This window comes from Podarcis vaucheri (assembly GCF_965113315.1).
Source record: "Podarcis vaucheri genome assembly, chromosome: 5".
NCBI lineage: Eukaryota > Metazoa > Chordata > Lepidosauria > Squamata > Lacertidae > Podarcis > Podarcis vaucheri.
In genome coordinates this window covers 6,431,332-6,439,085 of record NC_138763.1, presented here as the reverse complement: position 1 = coordinate 6,439,085, position 7,754 = coordinate 6,431,332, and positions in this window count along the sequence as shown.

Here is a 7,754-nt window from a genome sequence, read left to right as displayed (position 1 = left end):
CTACACTGAATCTGGAACTTCATTTTTGGGGGGAAACACATGGGATCAGGAGTGAAATACGTTGTGTGGAGGCACTGTGGGATATTTGATGACTTTGCATCCATTATCACTCTCCCATGCGGCTGCTAAGAAATGGAAGAGGGAGAATTTTAGAGCAGCCATTCCTCCAACTTCCGCTATTCTTTCCTTCAACCACAGAAGTTAAGAGTAATATGGAGGTGGAGGGACACCAAGACCACTGTGGTTTGAAACAACAGCAAAAGTTTGAGTAAAGCAAGGATGGAGGGATCCTGAGCAATTGTTATTCATTTATTTTTAAAAACTGTTTTAACAAGGAGAAACAGCAGAGATGGGTAGTATATAGAGGTGTACACTAAAACACCAACACAACATAGACTTTCTAACTCCCTTCTTGCTGTATTCAAACCTTATTTTAAACTGCCACTCACCACCCCGCACCCCAATGTGCAGAGACTGACCCATCTCTGGAACCTACCCAAGCTGGGTCGGTCCAGTAACTCAAAGAGCAAACTTCTTTATAAAAATATAATAAAGTTTTATTAAAAGAAGGCTACAGGGTTTTAAGAGTGAGAGATTTCTGGTAGCAGCGCAAAGTAAAGTACGGCAACTTGGAAGCTTAAAAATAACAAAGCTGTCTTATCTCACTTTGTTCTAGCTTTTAGGATTGTTACCAATTTTGGATGGTATAAAAGTTTTAATTTTGCTAATATGTGGTGGCTGGTTAATTTCGTACTTTTTGAAGAGTGTTGGTACTAAAGGGTTAGGAGGTAACAAGTCGCTCTAATCACTGAGCAGCTGGAAGTCATTAAGCATCCAGGAATGTGAGTTAGTTTGTATAAATAGTCAGTTCACCCGTGTGTTTTCTCTCTCTCCCCCCGTGTTTGCTAATATGAGTTAAGTTTAGAGTAAAGTTTTCTTTATGCCGGAGATTTAAAGCATGTGTGCTTTATCGCCAGGGTTTTTCTTTTGTAAATAAGGTTTTTTTTCCTGAGTTCCAAAGTGCTTGCTCAAGGATTCTTCACTGAAAGGTACTGACTCTCCTGCCTTCTTCAACCGCTGCACGAAATTCTCTGCTGAGATAAGATTTATGGTGTTGGAAGCGCACTGGACGTTTACTTAACATTAAACTAATTAAAGTTTAATGGACAAAGAGTATTTTCTGAGAAAGTGGCTTATAAATGTATCAAATAAACATATAAATAGCATGGACTGACAAAGAGCAACTTTTTGCAGAAGAGGCTAAATGACTAAACAACAACATAAGCAACACACATAACACAATATTTAAAATAATATAAAAATGACAAGCTCTTATTAATACTGAAAAGCACAAGCCCATGTTGACTAGAGGATTAGAATGGTTGGGGCATGATAGCACCAGAGCTTGTCTCCCTTCTGTTTCACTGACCTTGGTGCTTTCCTGCTCTTCTTGCTCACAATGTGCACCTTGATCTGGTGTGGAAAAACTTGGCCCGCCACATGTTGCAGAACTACAACTCCCACCAGCCCCAGGAAGTACAGCCAGTGACCAGCACTGTTGGAAGTTGCAGTTCTGCATCACCTGGAAGGCCAGAGGCTTTGCCCACCTGCACTGCACTATGTTGCAAGGAGATTGTTTCTTCTATCGTTTTTTTGTAGCAAAATATGCTGCATAGCAACTGCTAGATCCACCTGTGTGTGGCCAAAGGTACCATGCTTGGAATGAAGTAATCCCGATTAACTAATTCATTTAATTACATTTTTTTTTTCTTTTTTTTAAATGATATTTATTGAGAATTTAAAATTACAGAGGGGGGGAAAGAAAAAAGAAAAAAGAAAAACAAAAAAGGAGTTAAACAGTACAAGTCAATAAAAAGAAAAAAGAGAACAAAACACACAATACATCAAAACCAAAAGCAAAAGCAAACAAAAAATTAAAAACAAATCCAATATTCCCAAATCTTTATCTTTCGTTATCTTGTTTCATCGACCTCCTCGCACCTCCCTTTTTGTATTCTAGTTATTAATTATCTCAGCAAATCCTTTCCATCTTTCACTATATTCTGTCATTAAATTGTCTTGATTTATTTTAACCTTATCTTACCATAAAAAGCCCTAAAAAGTAAAACTTATTTATACATAACTCCTTATAGCATTTCTACTAAAGCCAAATATTTTCATTCCACCATTTTTTCTAATACTCATTAATTTTACAATAATTCTCTAAATGAATTTTTAAACTTTCTTCCAATCTTCATCCACCGTCTCTTCTTCCTGGTCTCGGGTTCTGTCAGTCCTTTCTATCCATTCCATCTAGTCCATTAACCTGGTGATCTTCTATCCAAGGCTCTTAACTCTTTTCCATGTCCCTTCTGCAGGTCTTCTTCATATTTATACCTGCACTTTACTTTGTCTTCTGCTGGTCTTGTTCTCAATTTCCTTCCTTTATCACTGAGGAGTAGATCTCAGGGAAACTCCAACCTAACAATGTCTTTATCCCTTCTCGACAGGTGAGCCCATTCTCCATAGTCAGCACTAAAATCCAAAAGGTATTTGAAGGCCTGTTTCAAAGTCCCTCCAGAGTTAAAGGCCCCCACAACTCCAGACTCCCCCTCGCCCAAAACCAGATCCCAGAAGCCAGAACATCCCTGCATAGGGGGGTCTATCCAACTTCCCATCTCCAAACCAAACGAGACTCCATCTCTCCAAATCTGACTTTCTCCAGATTCAGTCATCAAAGACAACAGCTTATGTTCCTGCTTATGTTCCTGCAAGGCCGCGACTCTTTCCACTTGTATTACTTGAGGTTCAACAACAACCTCCTCCTTTGTCTTCTGCACAACTTGCCCTGTCAAAGCAGATTCCTGGTTCGGTTCCTGAGTGGTTTCTATATAGGTATTCACTGTTTGTCCAAAATTATTAACTGCAACAGTCATCAAATCCATCTTCTCATGTAGCTGTTCCAGTAAAGCGCTTGTCTTGCAAAAAGCAGTCACTAAGGCTTCTCCTGCACACATTCTTGTTCAAGGTCAATGTCTGGTTCTCACGATCTTTAATCTCTGCAGCTGGAGAATTCCCCAGATCGACTCCAACAACAGTTTCAAAAGCTCCCTCTAGAGGAAAACATTTTCTATTTGTATCTGTCCTTTTGAAAGCCAATCCAGCAACAAAGTTACTTTCGTTTTTCAAATATTTTGTTCCTTTTAAGTGCAAAAGGAAACATTGGAATCAATATGTTTCTCTTTTTTAACTATCTGTCAAAGAACGTTTTATTCTCAGTCAGTGAACTTTCCCAAAACGTCTATCTTCCTGGCACCCCATTCCCAGGTTCAAGACAGTGAAAATTTATCTTTCTTTACTCTCTCTCCTGCAGGCTTAAACAATTTAAGATTCCCCCCCCCCTCTTCTCCTGATTCCAAGGGGGGTTTAGTAGTTTTAGCCGATGGAGATTTAGTCCTTTACAAAAGATTTTCCAGACTTTAGCTTGCAATGTCTTTGCTTCAATCTATTTACAAAAGCGGAAGGCGGACTTCCTGTTTAGAACCTTCCCGCTTCGGTGCCAAATTAAGATGTTTCAAAGTCCAATTTTCCATTCTACTCACGGGTAGTTGTTTAAAGTCCAATTGTCCACAGGAAAAAGTCAGCTCTCCGGCAACAGCAATGTGGCTTCACTCCGTGAAAAGAGCAGTCGATTCGAAGCACCGCGCTGCTCACCCCATGTCACTCCGGATCCCTGAAACCGGGTTTCCCCGTGAGAAGGGGAGGCGCAAAAGGTCCAGCCGAATCCCACGTCCACAGGCTTCTCCCGCCTGTGGTTTTTGGTGGGTCTCCGCCTCGCCGTGGCGGTCCAGACCCTATTTTCCACGAAGCAGATTCCTCCCGATCAGAGGAAATCCGCCATTGCCGGAGGCGCTAACCCGGAAGTCCTACATTTTCATTTTCATTCCATAATTTATGAATGTAGGAGTTTCATCACACCCTAGTTTGTGTTTGATTGCAGCTGTTGCATTTACCATTTAAACCTACCTGAAAATGATGTTATTGTTTATACTTAAAGTTTCTTACTTTGGGGGGAAAGAAATAAAAACCATTGTGCACATGAGTCTGAGTTATTACTGAGAAATAAATACCTTAGCAAGAATGTCTTCATGAATCTTCACCCCAATCCACCACATTAGACAAAGTTATAGTAAGAAGTAAGTACCATAATGAAAGTATCTTCACAAATCTTCAACCCAATCTGGTCTTGCACTATGGACCCCCACCAGTATCACCTTGCGATGAGCTGCCACAACCTCCCCTGCCACCTTCTCCCCACCTGCCAAAGCTGCTGCTAAGAGCAGGAATGACACAACCAGCTGCTGTCAAGTTCTCTCTCTTTGTGTGTCCTTGAAGCTCATTTTTGACCAGGCTGAACAAACTGAGTAAACAGCAGACTAGGGTGAGAGAGGCCCCTAGTTGGGGGGGGGGTTGGGGGGGAGTTCAGTTTATGGAAGTCTAGGATGCCTTTATTGAAACACATTTGTAAGCTCCCTAAATATCTTTGGTTTGGTTTAAAAGGAGAATGAAAGTAAAAGAACTACCGGAGCTAGTGTGCTATAGTCCTATCTGACTTCTCCCTCCCACTGCAGCAGCACACTTCCCTATATTTATCATCTGCAGGGTTCACATTTCTCCTCTCTCCACCCCAAACACCATTCATAGCTGCGACTTGGTTCATTGACTAAAAGCTTCAAGAGGGGAGCGTGGCAGGCTGCTTTCTCCAGTAGGGCCTGGAGATGGAAATGGTTCTTCCTCCTCACGTGCTGGCCTTCCCTCCTGCTGTTTCCTGATGGGACCAGTCTCTTCCTCTGACAGGTGAGTGGCTGCACTCTGCCCATGCTCAGAGGCTCCTTTTCTGACCATCCTCAGCCTCTGCCCTGGTGCTCCCCTCCTGGATCTGGATACAGAATGAGGGCCAAAGGACAAGGAGTAGCTGATAAATGGATTGGAGGCAAAGCAAGTGAGAGTGACCGCCAGGAATTGAGAGGAAGAAAAAGAATATGGGAAATAAATCTGGCAACAAATCTGTCTGTCTGTCTGTCTCTTGTCCCCCACCCCGCCTTCTGCTGCAAATGGCACAGCAAACAATTGCAAACAATTATTATTGTATGTACTTATATTGTATATGCTTATTATTATTGTATATACTCATTATACTTAATCCGAAAGGTGGTGCGTCCAAAACTGCTAGCACATGACCCTCAGGTCGTGACCCTTCTAACTGTACAATTCTACAATTCTACGATTCTATGATTCTTGTAAGGGCAATTGCTTAAAAATATTGGGGGAACAGTATTATTTTTAATGGGAAACAATATTATATTTTGTGCAGTGGTACCTCAGGTTAAGTACTTAATTCGTTCCGGAGGTCCGTTCTTAACCTGAAACTGTTCTTAACCTGAAGCACCACTTTAGCTAATGGGGCCGTCTGCTGCTGCCGCGCAGATAGAGCCCGATTTCTGTTCTTATCCTGAAGCAAAGTTCTTAACCTGAAGCACTATTTCTGGGTTAGCAGAGTCTGTAACCTGAAGCGTATGTAAGCTGAAGCGTCTGCAGTGGCGTAGCGTGGGTTGTCAGCACCCGGGGCAAGGCAAGTAATTTGCGCCCCCTAACCCGTGGATTTGCGCCCCCTAAGCCTAACCCCCAGATGTTGCGCCCAGTGCAGCCGCCCCCCTGCACCCCCCACACTATGCCACTGAGTGTCTGTAACCCGAGGTACCACTGTATCATGGCATCTGCAAGTGTGGGACACCATTTCCATGACAATAAAGGAAAAGAAAACACAGGGTTTTGTACATTATGGTTCCCCTCTTTCCTAAGCTGCTTCAAACTTCCAGGGACTGGTGAGCTGCCCCCAAGAGTAAAAGAGTAACGGAGCTTGTGGATGTCATCTCAGAAACATTGTTTATGATCTTTGAGGTCCCTGCAGACCCATCTTCAAAAGGGGGGGGGGAGAGAAGTCCTACCTAACGACCAACCAGTGAGCTTGATATCAATACCAGGAAAGATCCTAGAACAGATATGTTAAGTTGTGGGTGGACATATCAGACAACACAACGATTCTTCAAACAGCTCTTGTTTATTCACAAGCCAGAACAGAACTGAACTAAAGGGTTCAGTCAGCCTGCTTATATAGAGCTCCAGAACAACCTTACTGTAACAACTTTCTAAAATTATCCAATCACTGAACGTCACTTTCGATCCTTCATTTGCACAACTATCTACAGTATCCCCCTGCTGGCCCAGGGTGAGAACTTCAGTACATAACAAGATAATTATACGGTCAGTCTGTGAGGACTTAGAAAAGGATGCTGTGATTACTAAGAACAGGCATGGGTTTCTCAGAAATAAGTCATGCCAGACCAATCTGATTTCTTTCTTTTTCTTTCTTTCTTTTTTTAAATTTTCCATTCTTTATAATCACACTTTCATCCAGGGATGTCGAATAACTTACAAGAAAAATCATTCAGTCGAAAATCTAACAATAACATGCATCAAAATCCTCCTCCTATTAGTTTTACATAACAGTATATATTTTTGTCCCTACTCATTTATCCTATTTCCCCCCCCTTCCTCCCTCCCCTTTAACCCCTCCCCCAACACGTGTTCTCTCTTCAGATCTTTAACCATGTGCACAGATTATTCATTCTAATTTGGATGCTTGGGTTGGCTTCCGCCCGTGCTATCCAATTCCTATAACTTGTCCATTTATTCAAAATCTTTTGACATTTGTTTTCCTATGTATCTTCCGTCATTACCTGTTCAAATATGTCAGATTGTATATAGTCAAAAACATAGTCATTCCATTTTTCCATTGTCCATTTATCCTTTTCTTTCCGTCCTAATGCAATAGCAAGCATACCAGGTAAGATCATAATTTTATACCAATCTTGCTCTTTTCTTTCTATTTTACTATTCCCCAGTATTCCTGAGATAAACATTCTCTATTGCCTTCTATCTTAACCTGAAATACTTCAGAAATAACCTTTATAATCTTTTGTCAATATTCCTTTACACAAATACACTCCCACCACATATGTGCATATACCCCTAACTCTTGACAACAATGTCAACACTTAGGACTCAATCCTTTAACTATACAGTTGAATCCTGACAAGACAGAAGTACTGTTTTGGGGGGACAAGGGGCGGGCTGGTGTGGAGGACTCCCTGGTCCTGAATAGGGTAACTGTGCCCCTGAAGGACCAGGTGCGCAGCCTGGGAGTCATTTTGGACTCACAGCTGTCCATGGAAGCTCAGGTCAATTCTGTATCCAGGGCAGCTGTCTACCAACTCCACCTGTTACGCAGGCTGAGACCCTACCTGCCTGCGGACTGTCTCGCCAGAGTGGTGCGTGCTCTGGTTATCTCCCGCTTGGACTACTGCAATGCGCTCTACGTGGGGCTACCTTTGAAGGTGACTCGGAAACTACAACTAATCCAGAATGCAGCAGCTAGACTGGTGACTGGGGGCGGCCCCGAGACCACATAACACCGGTCTTGAAAGACCTACATTGGCTCCCAGTATGATTCCGTGCACAATTCAAAGTGCTGGTGTTGACCTTTAAAGCCCTAAACAGCCTCGGCCCAGTATACCTGAAGGAGCGTCTCCACCCCCATCGTTCTGCCCGGACGCTGAGGTCCAGCGCTGAGGGCCTTCTGGCGGTTCCCTCATTGCGAGAAGCAAAGCTACAGGGAACCAGGCAGAGGGCCT